This window comes from Bradysia coprophila, unplaced genomic scaffold (assembly GCF_014529535.1).
Source record: "Bradysia coprophila strain Holo2 unplaced genomic scaffold, BU_Bcop_v1 contig_50, whole genome shotgun sequence".
In the NCBI taxonomy this organism is placed as follows: Eukaryota; Metazoa; Arthropoda; class Insecta; order Diptera; family Sciaridae; genus Bradysia; species Bradysia coprophila.
In genome coordinates, this window is record NW_023503751.1 from 315274 (window position 1) to 335612 (window position 20339).

The following is a 20339-nucleotide window of genomic DNA, read 5'->3' on the forward strand; positions in this document are numbered from 1 at the left end:
CTACTAGGGCCCTATGTGTATTTTACATAGAACTCGAGCAAATTTCATTCGTTTTTCGTAATTTTTGTGTCATTTGGAAGGTAATCAAAGGCCGAATAGAATGTGATTGAAAAAAAAATTAAATTTGGGTCCTCGGACTAAGGCCGCTACTAGGGCCCTATGCGTATTTTACATACAACTCGAGTAAATTTCATCCGTTTTTCGTAATTTTTGTTTCATTTGAAAGATAATCGAACACCGAATAGAATGTTGGTGAAAAAAAATTAAATTTGGGTCCTTGGACTTGTAGAAGTCTCGGACTCCTATCTAATACGTAAAATGAAAGGCCACTGTTCGACTTACTAATTACAATTTATTGAGCTCGTTTAAATGTTGCTGACGCTATGGTGGTCGAGTGAATAAAGGTCTTCGTCGTAACTCATACGTTCTAGTTATATTACGGTCGGTTAACCGAATATAACGAGAGAGTTCGTACTAAGAGAATGCGATGTTATTTGACATTTCGACACTTGTTACGTAGGGGTAGTGACTCAGTTCACGACCACTACATTATTCCCCTTTTCAACAAAAAAAAACAAGAAAAACAAAAAAAATTACAAACTACGAAAGGAAATCCCGTCTGAACGTGTACTTAGTTTATAGCTATCAGCACAAGCCCACAACGACCAAAACTATCGAAAACTAACCGACTTCTTCTTAAGGACTTTATTATCCGATGCCACCGACAGAATTCCAAACGCTGGCTTTAAACGATCTATCGACACCGTATCGTTCTTCCCGTTAACGTGCAAAACGTAACCCTTCCTCAAACGTTTAATAACTTTAAATGGTCCGTCGTAACGGGGATGCAGACTAGGCTTTAGTAGTGACATGTAGATGGAACCACTACCAGCTGTGAAGAATGTCAAATGAACATCGCAAACACTTCCTTGATGTATGCTCTCGATATGTTCTGATTTGAGAGACAGAATATATTGAGAGTACACGGCAAGCCAAGAGTCACTTGTTGCTCGACCAGCGTAGCTAAAACATCAAATTGATATTGAGCAAAATAAAGAATTGTTAAGTAACTTATCGAACATCAGGTTTATTATTACGACGTAACGAAATAGCTATCACATTGGTGACCCCTAGTGTTTTGTAATCGCAAAATTGTGCAAAGTGGAATACCGATCTAAAGAATTTTAGTCGCGGATAAAATTCGTTGTGAAACCAACGTGAGCTAAATTAATTCTGGCCGTCAATTCAACATTCCTAAAATTGGTTTCGGATTGACGTGAGCTAGTACGACGTAACGGGATCCACATTCAATTTTCTGGCCACCAATTACGCAGATAACGAGTTGGTGTGAGCTAGTACTCAACAACGTTTTCAATTTCACTGGACCCGACGAATTACTTCTGGCCGCTAATCAGTCACAAATTGCGATTGGCGCGAGGACGTGTACGATTTCTGGGAATTTGGTGCAAACAAACCGTTTTTCCTGCCGAACGACAAATTGGTTGGACACGAAGGAGGCACACGTTACGAGTGTATTGTTTTTTCAAGGCTCAGTAAATAGGAAATCTCCACAGGTACGAAACCTGTGGAGATAAAAGGTACGTGACCTAGGAAAGTAGTTCATTTCCGTGCTGTAATTCATTCGATCACGTTATTTTCTTGTGGAAACAATTCGGACCAACGACCTTGGAAGTTTTGGCGCGACAATTGGTAACATTGAATGCTGGAAATTTCCACTCAGATTTGGCGCGCAATAACCATTGTCTCATCAGCACAAAAGAAATCGAGTAACGGTCACTACTGTACAAAGGAACCCAAGACAATCAACCAGTAAATCATTTCATCTTATTGTTTCCATATTCATTTGTATTGTATAACGAATTCCATCAATTTTAAATTGCTCAAGGTTTAGGTAGCATTTCGGGAATTAACTTTTGTTTTGGAATCATCATTTTACGTAGAGTTTGCTTAAACCTTTCAATTCATCATCATCTTTCGATTTAATTTTGATTTTGACTTAAATTTTTTCTAATCCCGAAATTGCTAAAAATTTAGTGGAGTTTTCGAGTTGATTACTGCCTTGTCGAACGGACGGGGGTGAGTGTTTGCGATATATTTTTTGTTTATTCGACATTCAGTGATAGCATACAAGCTTCGTAAAATGCCTGATGAAACGGGTAATAATGTTCCACCCATAGTTCCACCGGAACAGAATGCAAACATTGCTCCCACTGACATTAATGCATTAATCGTTAAATTACCGGCCTTTTGGTCGAGCAATCCGCGTACTTGGTTCATACAAGCGGAAGCTCAGTTTTCGCTAGGTAAAATAACCGCTGACATCAGCAAGTATAATTACGTCGTGGCTACGTTGCCTCAAGACATAGCCGAATCGGTATCGGATATTTTAGAGAATCCCCCAGCGAGCGATTTGTATAAGAATTTGAAAGACGAGCTTATTGGTCGTCATTCATTGAGTTTGGAAAGCCGGATAAGGAAGTTAACATCCGATGAAGAGATCGGCGATAAAAAGCCGTCTGAGTTTTTTAGGACCCTTAAGCGTTTAGCAGGCAACTGCGGTACGGTTGGTGATGAGTTGTTGAAAAAACTGTGGATGGGTAGACTTCCTCAGGCGATCAGTGTAGCTCTTATTCCTCAAAAGGACGATGAGATTGGTAACTTGATGAAATTGGCTGACCAAGTGTGGGAAGCAATAAAAACAGCTAACATCTCTGCTGTGAGTAATCATCCGGCCGGTCCATCTTCAATCTATGATGAGCTAAAAAGCGAAATTAATTCTCTAAAAATGATGATCGAAAAGATTTCATTTGATAGGTCTCGCAATAGGAACAGAAGTCGTTCTCGAAATTACTCTAATGAAAGCTCGAACAATCACACTCGTTCAAACAGCAATTATCGCAGAGATCGTTCACGAAGTTCACGGTTCAACCCAAATGGTAGATTCTGCTTTGATCATTTTAAGTTCGGAAAGAGAGCAACGAAGTGTACTAAGCCTTGCGCATTCGTGGATAAATCCCAAGACACGAGTGTTTCAAGAGACCGAGCGAGTAACCCAAACTAAAGTGTCCTGCTGTAGACGCGGCTAGCAGTGGGATGTTGTTTAAATCTTGCCGCCTATTTGTTAGGGATAATAAGAATAAATTGCTGTTTTTAATTGATACCGGAGCTGACGTAAGTGTCATTCCGAAAAGTTTTGCTAGGTTTTTCAAATTGAACAAAGATTTTAAGCTAACGGCTGCGAATGGTTCGGTGATTAATACGTACGGGAGTAAAGTTATCGAAGTCGAGTTAGGTTTAAGGAGGGCTTACCCTCACGAATTTATCCTAGCGGATGTGAACAAACCGATAATAGGAGCCGATTTTTTGGCAAAGCACGGTCTTCTACCGGATTTGAGAAATAAAAAGTTGATAGATCCAGCAACCTCATTAACGATAAACGCGATGAGGGCTGATAATTGCTATGAGCCAACTCCTAGGTTGTATACCATTGCTTCAGAGTTTGGCGAGATTCTTAAAAAGTATCCGTCATTAGTTGCTCCGCCGAATTTCAATTTGCCAGTCAAACACAATGTTGTCCACTACATTCATACGAAAGGTCCGTTGCCATATTCCAAGGCACGGAGACTTAGTCCCGATAAGCTCAAAGTGGCTCAAGTTGAGTTCAACTATATGAATGAGGTTGGGATTTGTCGACCATCGTCGTCACAAACAGCTTCGGCATTGACTATGCCACCTAAACCTTGTAGTTCGGATTTCCGTCCATGTGGAGACTATCGAAGGTTAAATGCTTTTACGATTCCCGATCGGTATCCTCTTCCACACATTCAAGATTTCAATGCTAAAGTGGAAGGTAGTAAAATTTTCTCAAAAATAGATTTAGTGAGAGCTTTTCACAATATTCCAGTGGCACCAGAAGATGTGCATAAGACTGCGATTATAACTCCGTTTGGACTGTTTGAGTTCCCAAGAATGCCATTTGGCTTGCGTAATGCAGCCCCAGTAGGTGGCAAGCCCCTACAGACTAAGGCCGCTACTAGGGCCCTATGCGTATTTTACATACAACTCTAGTAAATTTCATCCGTTTTTCGTAATTTTTGTTTCATTTGAAAGATAATCGAACACCGAATAGAATGTTGGTGAAAAAAAAAAATAAATTTGGGTCCTTGGACTAAGGCCGTTACTGGGGCCCTATGTGTATTTTACATATAACTCGAGCAAATTTCATCCGTTTTTCGTAATTTTTGTTTCATTTGGAAGGTAATCAAAGGCCGAATAGAATGTTGTTGAAAAAAAATTTAATTTGGATCCTAGGACTGAGGCCGATACTAGGCCCTATGTGTATTTATACTCAATAAATTAAAATTTTAGGGCTATTTGAAATTTTTGTTTTATTTGAAAGGAACGTCGTACGGGGCTTCGTAATTGCGCTATGCGCAATTTCTAAGATGTACACATTACATAATAATTTTACTTTAACTACTTTAACCGGCGCATAGGCTTACGGTCAAAGTAGGGTGACAGACGCACTAGGGTCACGTACGCAATAGATATACGGGTTTGTACGGGGCTCAGTCGCAGCAAACGCTCCGACTGTTCTGATGGCTCGTTTCAATGACATAGCAACCCTAACGGCAGCCATGTTTGTATAACACAATTCTAGACCAATCAAATTAACTATGACATCATTTCAGACCAATCACATTTCTTTAAATTATCAATCTGGTCTCCCTTAAAATGGAAGCCATATTCAAATCTCTGATCGTGTCGAGACATGTTCTTCAACCATATTTAATTGTTAGATCGTCCTTCTAATGAAATCAACACCCTCTTGCATAACTATAACCAATCAGATTATGATTTATATTAAATAAGAATGTAAAGCTGACTTTACACCTTCACAATATGCTTCTCTATTCGGGAAAATGCCTCTAAGTCAGACCTTGATTGACTTAGTTTGAGAACGTTTCTAAATCCGTCACTCCATGAACGGACGAATTTCGAGAAATTCTCTCCTGTTGACATTTACAAAAGATGGCTTTCAACCCGAATTTATCACCATGAGATCAGTTGATATCAGAAACTGGAAAAATTGTTGGACTCTCAAGTTGAGGTACGAACAACTCTGTATGGAGTGGTCCGATTTAGAATTCTAACTATTAACGAAATGGAAAATTCTACAATCGTCTCAAGACAGGGGTCTGGTGTGTGTGTGATAAATTCGTACGGTAGGCCGAGACCACAATGAAGCCTTTACTTTCCGTATAGCTCATTGCTCCTGCACACGGCACACCTCAAACGTAGGCGTAAACCTATACTTCGTACGGGTCGAAAAATACTTTCCCAAATTTATAAATACTTATTTCCAATACCACTAAACCACTTAAAAATTAATTGACCATAAGCATCTTTGTTATCTTCTTTGGTTGATTAAAACAATACTAATCTCCGATATTATTTATCGAAGTGCTTCAGTTTAAATTTTACATTCGTCTTAGTCGCTACGCATTATTTACGTTGAAATAAAGTGCGATTTTACGAAAATTATGGCTGCAAATTATTTTGGAAATCAAGGTCATGCCATAAATATTGGTGCACTTAATGGAAACTTGCAACAAACAAACATTGAGTAAGTTCTTAAATCATTGACATTGTGGGTTTATAATGAGTGTCCAACGTCCAAATATGTGTTATCTCTCAGTGACGTCACGTCGGCTGTTTTAAGTTATTAACAGATTTGTTGACAGGTTGACCATTATCGTTCAAGTTAGATTTTACGAGAAATTATCTTGTCTTATAAGTAACATCAGTCTTTGTTATCAAGATTCAAATGCCGTTTGGAATACGTAGAATTTGTAGCAGCTGATAGGTATTGACGACACCAATCCAGAAAAATAAGTGTATTAAAATCGAGGGGGAAATCACTCTTTATATTGACGAGATTAAGGCTTGTCTTGGGAAATGACAGGACAGTTTCCCGAAAATAAATGGAAAATTTTATCACAAAAATTCACCTCTTATGCTTTCCATTGTATTCGGGCATAGTCTCTTTAGGTCGCCAAGGCATATTTAAACACTAAAACACTTTTTACTCGATGCAAAAACATTTTTTTTTGTTTTGTCGCGACAAAACACAGAAAATATTTCGACACAACTGTGACACTCCGCTATTATAAGGACTAGAATGAATGTTTGCTGTGTTCACTTAGGCTATAAAATATTTTCATTCAAAAAAGTGTCCGACACTTCAACGATGGTAGAATGGTAGACATTTATTAAAATTGTAACCTCTCCCACTTCTTTAGTAAGCTAACAAGACTTCGCTGAGTCTAATTATGCCAACTCTTTGAATAAAAATATCGGCTGAGGTCGAATAATTCTCCGCTGAGCTTTAACAAACCTCCGATGAGCTCTAATAATTCTCAGCTGAGCTTTGACAAACCTCTAATGATTTCTAATAATTCTCCGCTAGGCTTCAGTAAGAGTCCGTCAGACCTTAGTACGTTGTAAGAAGGCAATGAAGCTAAGCGAACACTCAATAAGCATCAGCGGATACCTAATAATTGTTGCTATGATTTAATAAGACTCCACTTAGCTTTGGCAGATCTCCGCTGAGTGCCCGATTCGCTCCATTAAGCCTTCCTGCAACTTGCTTAGGCCTAGCGGACACTTCCTGAAGCCTAGCGGAGAATTATTAGAGCTCAGTGGAGGTTTGTTAAAGCTCAGCGGAGGTTTGTTAAAGCTCAGCGGAGGTTTGTTAAAGCTCAGCGGAGGTTTGTTAAAGCTCAGCGGAGAATTATTCGACCTCAGCCGATATTTTTATTCAAAGAGTTGGCATAATTAGACTTCGCGAAGTCTTCTTAGCTTACTAAAGAGGAACGAACATTTATTTACGCTCAGCGCAGTGTTACGAGAGGCTAAATTTTTGATAAATGCTCTCCCATCGTTGAAAGAATGTCCGCTGAGCTGAATGAAAATATTTTACCGCCGAAGTGAACACAGCAAACATTCATTTTAGTACTTATAGTAGCGGAGTGTCACAGTTGTGTCGAAATATTTTCTAAGTTTTTGTCGCGACAAAATGAAACAAAAACTTTTTGTTTTTGAATCGAGTAAAAAGTGTTTTAATGTTCAAATATGCCTTGGCGTCCTAAAGAGACGGTGCACGAATACAATGGAAAGCATCATGGGTGAGTTTCTTTGAATCTTTTCGGTGAATTTTTGTGATAAAATTTTCCATACATTTTCGGGAAACTGTCCTGTCATTTCCCAATGACGGGCCGTCATGATTAAACAGTTATGATAACGAATCTGTGATTAACTAGCATTAACCGGGTGAATCGTCGCAAAATTACAATTAGTAGTGAAACATGTAGGTTAATCACTGATTAACGGTGCGTATTCGCATTGATTGTGTTGCTGATTAACAGTGCTAATCACAAAAGTGCTTTCGAAGTTGTACTTTGCTCAATTGCTAAGATGTTCACATTTATATAAAAATTGCATGTTTAGTGGGGTCAAAAATGTTACTAAAGTTACGGGCTCACTAGGGTTTCAGACAAGGGTAGGGCTTCGGACGCACTCGGGCTTCGGCCACACTAGAGCTTCGGACGCACTAGGACTAAGGCTACGGTAGCACTAGATATACTAGAATCTGCGACAGTCTCCTCTTCTTCTTCTTCTTTTTCAGCCTGTTTCTATCCACTGCTGGATGTAGCCCTCTCCAACTTCTTTCCATTTCGTACGATCCATTGCCATTTGCTGCCAGTTTGTACCTGCAATATTCTTAATTCCGTTTGTCCATCTCTCTGGTGGTCTACCTATAGCTCGTCTTTTATATGGTCGCCAGTTCATGATGTTTTTGGTCCAACGTTCGTCTTGTCCTTCTTGCAATATGTCCCGCCCAGCTCCATTTCAGAGATGCTATTCTTTCCATGACGTCAACGACCCTGGTCTGTTGTCGAATCCATTGATTCGTCATTCTGTCTCTGAGTGTTATTCCAAGCATACTCCGTTCCATGGCTCTTTGTGTCACTCTCAATTTATCTTCGGATGCTTTCGTTAAAGTTAACGTTTCCGCTCCATAAGTGAGCACTGGAAGGACACAAGTGTCGAAAACTTTGCGTTTCAGACAATTATTCATTTTGCTTTTGAAAATTAGTCTGAGTTTTCCGAACGCTGCCCATGCAAGACCAATCCTACGTCATATTTCTGCAGTTTGGTTGTCCAGACCTAACTTCAGTTTATGTCCTAGATATACGTAGCTGTCGACTCGTTCAATGACAGTGTCACCAATTTTGATTTCTCTATCGTCCCCGATGTTGGTCATGACTTTCGTTTTCGATAAGTTCATCTTGAGGCCAACTTTGCTTGCCTCTTCACTTAACTGTTGTAGCATAAGCTGAGCCTGACCTAGATTCGTTGCTATCGGTACAATCTCATCAGCGAAGCGGAGATTGCTCAGGTACTCTCCATTTATCTTTATTCCCATTTTACTCCAGTTTAACTTCCTAAAAACACTCTGCAGAATCGCCGTGAATAATTTCGGTGAAATAGTGTCACCCTGCCTTACACCTCGGCCGATTCTGAATTTCTCCGTGCTCTTATGAAACATGAAGTAGCATTTTTGTACACATATCGAATTGTGTTGAAGTACCTTGGTTCTACGTTTGTGCTGAAACCAGATCTGAAAGCAGCTTGGATTGGATTGGATGGGAAGGGGGTTAGCCCAGCACCTAAGCCTCTAGTGGGCCTGTTGTGCTATTGCACAAGTCACTTGATCATATGAATTGTGATTTTTTTCATCATATATCTTCGCACTCAGATAGTTCACAAATCGACCGTGTAAACGTCCCATACGTTGTGAATTCTCTAAGCCACTAGTGGTATGCGAAGACCACAACCATCACTAATGATTCATGCATTTTCCCAATGAGCGACTAGTCGATCATAGATGGCGCTTATCCTACAGTCTGTTGTATATTGTGAATTGTGTCATTGACATTATGTCAATATGGCGTGATTGTTGCGAAGAAATCGAATATTGGATTTCTTTGAAAGAGACTTTGTTACGGTCGTACAGCCATTAGATAACTAATAGCGAGTTCTTAATCACCAAGTGATTAGAATAAAACCAGGCAAGCATTTTTGCACCGGGAGTCGAACTCGGTACCTCTTGGGTATGAGTCCTATGCTCTACCGATTGAGCTACCTGGACCTAAAGCAGCTGAAAGCAGCTTGTTCAACAGGTTGGTAGAAGTCGAACTTGTTAGTGTTCCTCTTCGTAATGATTTTCATAAACAACTTGTAGAGTGTTGACAATAGGCTTATGGGTCGGTAATTTTCCAGCTTTGTTATGTCTCCTTTTTTATGCAGCAATGTAATTACCGCATTTTCACAGGCTTCTGGTACTTCTTCCCATTGGAGACATTGATTAAACAAAGCCGTGATTGCCTTTAATAAGGAGTCTCCACCTAGTTTAATGGCTTCCACTGGAACACCATCTTCTCCGGGAGACTTTTTGTTTTTCATCTCGGCTACTGCGGCTTTGACTTCATCAACAGTTATGTCGGGCATATCCTCCGATCCCACATTTCTTATTATTGGTCTATCTTCGGTTTCTTCCGTTGGGCTCTGTCTTGCTGAAGAAAACAAATTCTCATAAAATTCTGTTGCAATGTTTAATATCGCATTTCGATCCGTTTGGATCGTTCCTGTTTTGTCTCGTAATTTGAAGATTTCTTTTTTGACGTTTGTCATTTTTCTCCGCTTTCATATTGCAGTTAGCTTCAATTATGTGTTGAGCCAATTGGACATTATATTTTCTTTCATCTGATCTCCTTGCTTTGTTGATACTTTTAGACAGGTTCCGATATTCCACCGAATCTCGTCCTCCGGTTTTCACCAACTCTGCTCTGCTTGCGATCAGGTCTAATGTTTCTCTGCTGAGTTTTGAGTCTTTCCCTTGGACGGATTTGCATTTGGATTTCATGAAACCCATTATTGTATCGACGATTTTGGTATTCAATTCGTCCAATGTTTCACATTGATTGCGAGATTGATTGTTGACGTTATCTAATTCGGCAGTCATTTTCGTAGCAAATTCTTCATTTTGTGTGTAAAGCCGTTGTACGTCAATCCTTTCACTTTTTTGAACTAGTTGTGATCTTCTCCTCTTACATTCTAATAATTGTTGCTTCCTACTTTCAGCATGCAAATTCAAGAAAATCCCGTTTGTTTTGGACTGAACGAACCGGATCCAAAATTTACTGGACGTAAGAATGAACTAAATGTTTTGGAGAACACCATCAAAAATTGCTCAATTGCTGGTCAGGGTCCAGTCGCTGTTGTCATCTGTGGATTGGGTGGTATTGGAAAGACTCAACTCCTCAGAAAATTTATCGCACAAAAACAATTGCCAAAAACTCCCACTTACTGCAACGTCATCTGGATCAACTCGGAGAGCATTATCCTAATGTTGAAGGCTTTTACAGAACTAGCGGATCATCTAAGTATAAAAGTCAGAAAGGAAGATGAAATTCCAGATAAGGTTTTCAAGTATTTAATTCCAAAATTACTGAACAAGCTGTCCGCATCGTCAACAGTAATCGTATTCGACAATGTGGATGAAGAAGAAAACAAAGAAATTATCAAAATTGTTCTTACGACAGCAGTATCAGGTACTAGACCTCATGTTATTATAACGTCCCGTATTCAAAACTGGAGCGATTCCATCCACGCCATAAAGTTAGAAGTGTTTAACGATGATGATGCTCTCGAATATGTTTCATCTAAATTATGGAATCCCGATAACATTTACAATGACTCAGTTGAAACGCTGGAATTGGTATATCTGGTACAGAATTACCCGTTAGCTTTATCTCAAGCGGTAGCTCACATCAATTATCACCGAAAACATAACATAAAAGGTGTAAAAGGTGTACGAAAATATAGCATCAGTGACTACATTTGTGATTACAACAAATACCAAAAGGAAATGTTAAATTCCGACCGTTTTCAAAAAGACGAGTTCAACTTATACTCTCGTACTGTCTTGACGACATGGAACATCACAATTGAGACAATAACTAAGTATGAAGCTGCTGGAGACCTGGCGCTCAAAATTCTTCGCATTATCGCGTACTTCAATCCTGATCACATTCTTGTAGACATTTTATATGGCCTGGCTGACACTAAAGATGTGGTAATGGTAGCTGTGAATCTGCTAATAAACCACTCGATGGTCAATAGTCACAATCACAGTGTACTGAGCATTCACCGATTAGTGCAACAAGTGACAAAAATTGAACTGGAGGGTAATCCAGAATCGAATAAGGCAATTTTACAGACCGGGCTCGAGATTAACTTGAAAATGAGTGAAAATAGTGATTTTGTACAATGTGTGGAACATGGAATTTCGGTTTTTCTTGCAGCTTCACACATCGTAGAATTGGTTCATCAATACAAAGCATTTCCGGGAGTAATTTTATGTCATTTGAACCAATATCGCAAATTTTTCCGGGCTATTAACTTTGGAGAAGAAATAGTTAAACGATTGACCCATGTGTTAGGAGAAAATGATACAGAGACCCTCGCATGCAAATTTTTGCTTGCTTCGTCGCACCGGAGTGTCCACAATATGTTTGATTCACTTCGCATTGATAGTGAAGTGTTTAAGAAACGAAAAGAAATTTTGGGTGAAAATCATCGAGACACACTTACTAGTAAGACGAATGTCGCTAATGGACGCGCTTACATGGGAAGAAATGACGAAGCGCTCAAAATGCATGAAGAGGTATTAGAGCAGCAACTTATCATTCTAAAGAATTTCGAGAACCAACAAGACTTGCAACTGGATATACTCTTCAGCAAGTTTTACATTGCTGTTTTACACAATAAATTAGGGCATATGTCTAAGTCACTTACAATGCATGAAGAAGTTTATGAAGAACGAAAAAAAAAATTGGGAAATGATCATTCGGATACACTGGACAGTATGACCCATATTGGTCTTGCGTACAATCATATCGGAAGAGGTTCCGATGCCCTTCGAATGCATCAAATGGTTCTTACTAAACAAGAAGCTATTAGTTATCGAGATGATGATCCAGAAGTTATCCTCACTAAGACGCAAATCGCTCTGTCATACTGGGACCTCGGCAAATCAGTTGAAGCAGCCGAAATATATGAACAGCTTCACGAACAATCGAAGAACATTTCTGGCGAACATCATCCAAGAACACTGGAACTTAAGTACGACATCGCAAACATGAACAATATTCTGGGAAAACATTCTGAGGCACTTCGAGTACACGAAGAAGTTTTAGAAAAGCGGGAGATCATTTTTGAGAAGAATAATACACAAATTCTCCTATGTAAATGGAGGATTGCTGAGACGCATATGCTCTCCGGCGACTACACCAAAGCACTCCGAATGTTTGAAGACATTTATGAAAAAGCGGAGGACGCATTGGGTACGAATGGTTTACTGACACTCAGGTTCAAGCTATTTGTCGCTCATTGCTATAGATACCTTGGTGAGTATAATAAGGCGCTGCAATTATATGAAGAAATGTTTGATCGACACAAAGAAATATGGGGTGCAGATGATACAAAAACAATCGACGCTCAGTTCGGAATTGCTAATGCGTACAATGACCTTGGAAAATTTAATAAAGCGCTGCAAATACATCAAGACGTTTTTGAGAAACGAATGGTCACTCTAGGCGGTGATCATAAGCTGCCACGCATACTCGAGAGTAAGTCGAAAATTGCTGACACATACAATCATCTGGGCAAACACACTGAAGCACTTCATCTGCACCAAGAAGTCTTTGAGACACAAAAAACACTCTCAGCGGACAATCATCCGATATCACTTCAGTACAAGTCGAATGTGGCTGACGCGTATAACCATCTGGGCGAACACTCAACGGCATACCAAATGCATCAGGAAGTGTATGATCAACGTAGTATTCTTTTGGGGAAGAATCATCCCCGCACACTTGACAGTAAGTTTCGTATAGCTATTTGCCATAATAAATTAGGGAAACGTTCTCTGGCCCGCCGAACACATCAAGAAGTCTATGACCAACGGAGAACTATTTTGGGGAAGAATCATCCTCACACGCTTGATAGCAAATTGAAGTGTAGCGATTCTACTAAGAGAACAGACAAGTTATTAAAGCTATGTTCATGCTTTTAAACATTTAACGAATTGCCTCTTCACAGGCGTTATCAAATAAGCAAAATTTAACCTTTGAAGGGTTTTTGCATTCTCAGACACACAACGGTTGATGACTCAATCCCACACAGTGCATGATCAAATATAATGAACATGCGAGGGTGAGAACCAAAGGCATTATTAAACCAATAAATTATTTGGTTTCTTCGTCATCAATGACAAGGGTTGATGAAAGCCATTAAAAACGAACTTTACGCTTGAAGTTAGCGTTGGGCTTATGGGAATGTCAATTACCTCAATCGTTTTCCTATGCTCATGGAGGACCGCGAGCTTAAAAGGAACATTGCGTGAAGCAATGGTGTTCAGTGTTATCCAGAGTTTCATTGGAAATAACGTTCATGTCACTTTGCAATTTAACAAAGATTTTCTCTAAAAGTAATTCTTGTTGTATTAAGTTTGAGTAAAATCATCTTGTTTAGTAAATAGTTAATTGAGTGAATAAAAGTTGTATTTAATTTGTGAAAAATCAGTCTATTAAGGGGCCATTCACAAATTACGCACGCACCAAATTCGAAATTTTAGACCCCCTCCCCCCTTGCACGCGAAAATGTATGGAGAAAATTTCAAAAATGTATGAAGCGTACGCTTTTGTCAAACCCCCCCTCCCCCCTTAAGAGCGTGCCTAATTTGTGAATGGCCCCTAATACGGTGAATTCCACGGTACGCCTATCACTGACCAGTATCGTAGTACTACAATTTTGGTGTCAGAAGTCTCAAACAATTAACTTAATTTGCATAAATTACACAAGTGTTAAAAAATCGAATGATTATTTGGTTCGTTTTTGAACAAATTTAATGTCGATCACAATAAGAAAACAAAACACAGAGCCGCACAGTGTAAACAATGCAAATGGTTAAATTCACCGGTTTTTGGCAAGTAATTTCACAATTATTTTTCTTTAAAATACATTCCCATACCCAAATACTGAACCAGTCCTCACCTTTTAATAAAACAAGCAGTCAGAACAGTCGGAGCGTTTGCTGCGACTGAGCCCCGTACGACCCGTAATCCTATTTCGTCCGTAGCTATAACACGTCCCGTAGCCCTAATACGCCCGTAACCCTAATACATCTACAACCCTCTTATGCTTCCGTAATCCGCTTGCGTCCTTGACATTATTGCCCACCTAGCCGAAGTTGGGCATAGTCAAATTTACTGAAAGTGTTCATTTTTAAAATTGCGCATAGCGCAATTACGAAAGCCCGTACGAAGTACCTTTCAAATAAAACCAACAATTTACGACATTATTTTAAGAACCCGAAATTTTTTGCCAACTTTCCATTGGGTATTCAATTATCTCTCAAATGAAACGAAAACTAGCAAAATCGGATGAGATTTACTCGATTTATGTGCAAAAACCACTTAGGGCCTAGTAGCGGCCTCAGTCCAAGGACCTAATTATAGAAATTTTTCCACAACACGCTATTTACTGTGCAAGTACCGCCCAGATTTAACAAAAATTGGATGAATTTCTCTTCATCTTTACCGATTTATATAGATTTTAATAAAATGTCTCGAAGGGCCTCTTTTTTCTGACAGAAGTGCCCCTTTCCTGCAGCAAAAAAAAAATCTGCGTAAAAGTCGAATTTGACTTTTTAACTGAAATAAGACTTTACGGTTCACACTGAGAAAGAAGTTGACAGTTCTGTTCCCAGGTAATGCAATTTTTCATATAAATCACAGGTAATGCTGTTTTTGTATGAGAACTTACATTACCTGGGGAACCAGAACTGTCACAGGTAATAATCTGAAAACTTTTTTGTCAGTGCATTTTCATGAAGATTTTCCTTAATTTCCGAAAAATTATTAAATTATTAAAGACAACTTGAAGAAACTCAGAGCTTAAAGAAACTCGGGGAGAACCTAAGAAGAATTTATATTTGAGACTAAAATTGAACTGAAAATGCAGAAGAAATTGAAGAAACACTCAAGAAGTTAAAGAAACTTTAAGAAATTGATAAACCTAATTTCTTGAAAAAAGAATTAGTACTGAGTTCCTTTTAGATCATGTAATATTCTGGCAGTACCTTCATCTTGAGTTGTCATTTTCAAAAAGTTTAAGGATCTACTACTTCCTCATCATTTCCTCAACCGAGCCGAGATCTCTATATCCATATACAACCGTTTTGTAAGAAACATTCATAGTCGAAAAGTGCTCGGTTTTTGTTCGAGACGAAAATTAAACTGAAAACAACAATACGATTTTACGAGCTGATTTTTTTTTTGACTCATCTGAATGTAGCGTTTTACTAGGAGTTTTTTTTTAATTTGAGGGCCTGGTGGTTGTTCCATCTAGAATTGAACCCTGATTACAAAACAAAAGGCATAAAAATTTTTAAGTTCAAACTTTCTGTGCACACACCTAAGAGTAAACATAAACTTACATTAAAAACGAGTTTTCGATACAGAGAAGCCTCGAGAGAAGCATTTTCGGATTTTTTGTCCTCCTAGGCGTGTAAATACGAAGTTAAGAAGCATGATAACTACTCCTTGAGACTGAATATTTGGAATACTTTACAGTTCACCACGGAAAATCCGTGATAAATGTTCCCGGGGTTCCTGGTCATGCTTTTTCATTGAAATTTTCGTTTTTGACGCCCACAGATATGACATTATTAATAAATATTTTATCGCTCGTTTTGTAGAGTATGTTAAGAGCTATCCAACGCATACAACACCGTTGAGAAGTTTTTACTGTAACTGGTGTTATTCAATCAAGAAAATTTCCTTTTTCGTAAATTTGCGGAAATGGTTTCCAATTAGTCATATTGTATCCACAATCCATAGACAAGTGTTCCTGGACATCCCACAACGATGTAAGTGGAATTCTAGATACAACATACTCATGATCTAACCATTCGTGTTTTTAACGCTAGCGGTTAAACCGTTTCGCAAAGAATGATTTTTTTGTGAAACATTCTGATCAGTAGGAACGTGATCCAAAGATTCATTGAGAATCTTCTCTTAGTCGAACTTTGAACAAAAATACGAGAACTTGGTTCAGCTCTGTATTGAGCAATAATTTTTGATTTCGTCCCTCTTCATGAAATCGAGTACACTTTAAATGATCATATGGTAAACAACTTGAATTTAGTTAGATTAAAGTTTTGTTTTCGATGATCTTTTTTTTAATATCGGGGCCTTCGAGTCGGGGGGGATTTGTGGGATTTATAAAAACCAGGGGGGATTTGAGGAGGACTGCGGGGGATTTTTCCCACGAGCTTATATGTTACTTTAGGCCCTGGTTCCATATCAAAGAGTCATAAAACCTACTGGCATATTTATGGCCAAGACATTCTTTAAATCGATTTTTCACCATGAAGCCATGATGGCTCATTTTTAGTCAAATGGAGAAAAATGTAGACCACAACCAGATCTACATTTTTCTCCATTTAGCAAATAATGAGCCATCATGGCTTCATGGTGAAAAATAGATTTAAAGAATGTCTTGGCCAGAAATATGTCAGTAAGTTTTATGATTCTCTTTTCAAAGTCTCTAATTAGGATTACGAATGCTGAACTCAAGGCAGCTTTAGCATTTTTACAGCGATTGGTCTACTCGACGCCGGCAGAAGAGTTTGACACAATGTAGATGACGTGACGCATTACTACAACAGAAACTTTATTTATTTATTTAACCACCAACAGGTATCAACCCAACTGGCGTATTCAAAAATACAATCCATCAACATTTTCGCTAATCAAAAACGGTACACAAACTTAAATCTAAGCACAGCTTTGAAACAATCGACAAACGACTAAGAAGCGACGAAAAAGAAAAGAATCCAATCAGTAAACAAAATCAAGTCGAATCAAAAATTAAAAATTTCCACAAAAATCAAGTAAAAAAATGAAAAGAGAAAAAAAAACGACATCAATCAACTCTCGCGCCGTTTAGCAGAAGTCATACGACCTTATCGAACTATAACTGTCGTCGGTGACTGTCACCTTATACCAGTGACTATTTTGAGGAAATTTTTTGGAAAAATAGGGAAATAAGAAAAATTTGGAAAACTATGAAAAAGTGGGAAAATAGGGAAAATCGGGAAATTTTGGAAAATAGGGAAAATCGGGAAAAGAAATTGTAAAAGGTGAATTAAGGCAGAGAATATAGAAAAAAATCGTAGATAACAATGTATTATCGTATTCAAACACGATTAAAATTCAATAGTGCGAGAAGTATCGCGTTTGTAATCTTGTGCCTCTGGAAAAACTCCCTTAAACCATTCTTGTTCTGTGGACTTTGTTCCATGTCTTGGCTTACGCTCCTTCTGATTAAGCCAATACTCTGTAGCTGAACTTGGATCAAACTCTACTAAATCACACATGTTCGTATGCGCGTAGATATTGTCGAAAAGTGTTTGCTGCGATAGAAGTTGTCTATCAGTATCCTTGTACTTGTTGTAAACGTCTGGAAATCAATTTAAAGTTTACTACTAACTGTGAAGAATGATCGATCAAGGGATATGTCTTACTGATAATATTTTCGACATCAGCTGAAACGTCTTTTGGAATATTTTGATGACAGTCAGCACGTCACACAGAAATGCGGCTAAACGAACTCGATCTTGAGCAAGCCACATCGCTGTGCGATTTGTTTTGGTTTCTTTTGCAACGAATTTTGGTTTTTTCGTAAGTTGCGTTCTGATTTTCTCTGTTTTTTCATTTTAAAATGGCAATTTTTTCCGTACAATCATTCGATACTTGTTCAAGTGAATGATTTTATGCTGTCTCCGGAAGGACTCAACGGAAACGACTGATGAAAACTAGCCCACTCTAGTTTCGTGACCGCCGTTGAGTTTCGAGGACGAAACAGCCCGCTTTTCTTTATGAATTGCTTCACGCATCTCATGGGAGGGAAGAGAATCGAATTCTCTGTTTGTTTTTTGTTGCTTTTGTTTTAGCGCTTTATCTTAGGCATTTCAGCTGGGGGTATTTTTAGTGATTCGAATCGCTCTGATAAGAGCGCAACCATTTGAAATTGCACAGGATCGTAAATCAAATATAAACTTAAGCAATTTTGTTTTATTATCTCAGTGCTGAATTCCCAATAAATATGAAAAAGGAGTGCGCTTTTTGGTTGTTTTCAATAAATTTTGTAAAAGGAGGAATCATTTTGGTTTTCTGATCGTTAGTCTAATAGCCTTGCGCTGTGGGTTGGACCTGTTGTTGCTTTTAGTCCGTTGCCAGTTTGTTTAGCGCTGATTTAGTTAGTCGTGTCCTTAAAATATTCGAATGGATTTCGTCTAAACCAATTCTTTCTAACGTAATATCAACAACATTTGTCATACTGTCTCCGGGTCCTTATAAATTTCTTCATTTAGTGCGCCGAATCTAACCATCTGACGTTTCATGTGCTCGACCAGCTTGAATTAGGCAAAGTCGAATTGAAATGTCCAATTGCCGAATGCAACCACTGCATTACATTGTCGTTTTTACGATATAATAAAACAAAAAGACCTCGAAGGGGTGCAAGTGCAATACATCTCTCGACTCCAAAATGGTACATTTATGCCTTACAGTCACATTTGATCAAACACCACAGCAATGAACCTGAAGACCTTGACAACAACGACTCTGATCAAAAAAACGACAACGATAATCAGGATCAACGAAATGAAAATGGAGATGATTCTCGAAATTCTGTAGTAGCAAGTAGTGGTGAAGAATTCAACGGTTTTATTGAGGAAAACCAAGAATCGAATTCAAATGACTCCGACACCATTAAGCAAACAACCAAAAATCATTAAAACGGAAAGTTCGTTCCACGTTTACCTTTCATAAGAAACGTACAAATTGATGGAATAGTGTCTCCATGTCTCACAAAATGTTTTTTTTTATATAAAATTTCATACAATCGCTAAATTGAACTGGTGTGCATACGTTATTTTGCACCAGCTGGTCACATACAATTCCAAATGGGACCAGCTGGTGCAAAATAACGTATGCACACCAGTTCGGTTTAGCGATTGTAGTTAAGAATTTAAAAATTGTTTTTTTGATATATTATTCAAATGCAGGACAGAAACGAATTTTTAGAAAAATTGGGAAAAAATTAGGAAAATTGGGAAAATTGGTAAAATTGGAACTGGTAAAAGTAGCGACAAATTGATCTTTGTTTTATCGATCTCCAATTTGGTGCAAATATACGACTTCAGACAATCCACGGAGACGTCTTTGCGTCTTACGTCTTTGACGTCTTTTGTTCGAGACAACAATGCTTTTTGACGAATGACCAGTAATAAACGAGTCGGAAACCTTGTTGCGACAAACGGGAGTTTCAACAATCTTGTCACGAATTTGATCAGAAGTTTCATTCGTTGGAACCGCTAAATGACTATTCGTGACATCGTTCATTGTGCCAGCTCTTCCAAGCACATTGTCCATTAACACTTTCAAACCATCCAAGAACTTTAACAAGTCACCAGATAAAGACGCAGAAATCAGAAGACTTACAAATCAAAGGAATCAATTAAAATTGACAATTTTTTGCTGAGAATAGCGAACGCAAAGCACAACCACCAGAACCTCAGAACAATTTTGTCGACTATGATTTCGAAAGTACTATGAGAGGTGACTTGAGTTGATCGACTCCTCTTACAGAAATGCTAGATATGCGATATAATGGACGATTCTTGAACGATTGGGAAACAAACCATTCGAAATGGTACCGGTGACAGTGAATCGGCTAATAATGCTGAAACAGTCAATCCTGGCTAATCGCACTGCTAGTGCTGCTAACTGTTTGACCGGCGCTTTAACTGAGGCGTTATTGTCTGAATCTCATCCACAATTACTCAAGTATTCCCCAGAGAATTCCCTTCTTCTCCTCCACCCACGGTAGGCCTTGCGGTTGAAGCCGTTTGTTGTCATCCGTCTTCGACACCTACGGTTGATGTAGACGTTGCGACAGAAGCCGTTGTCCATGTCCATCAACCGTCGACTCAAACATTTACTATATGTGGCTTCGCTGTTCGAAACGTCTACCAATCGGCTGAAGTGGAACATAAGCGGCTTCACGTGCCTTCAACGCAATGCGAAAGACGTGGTAAAGTGTTTGCCTCAAGAAGTCTCGTA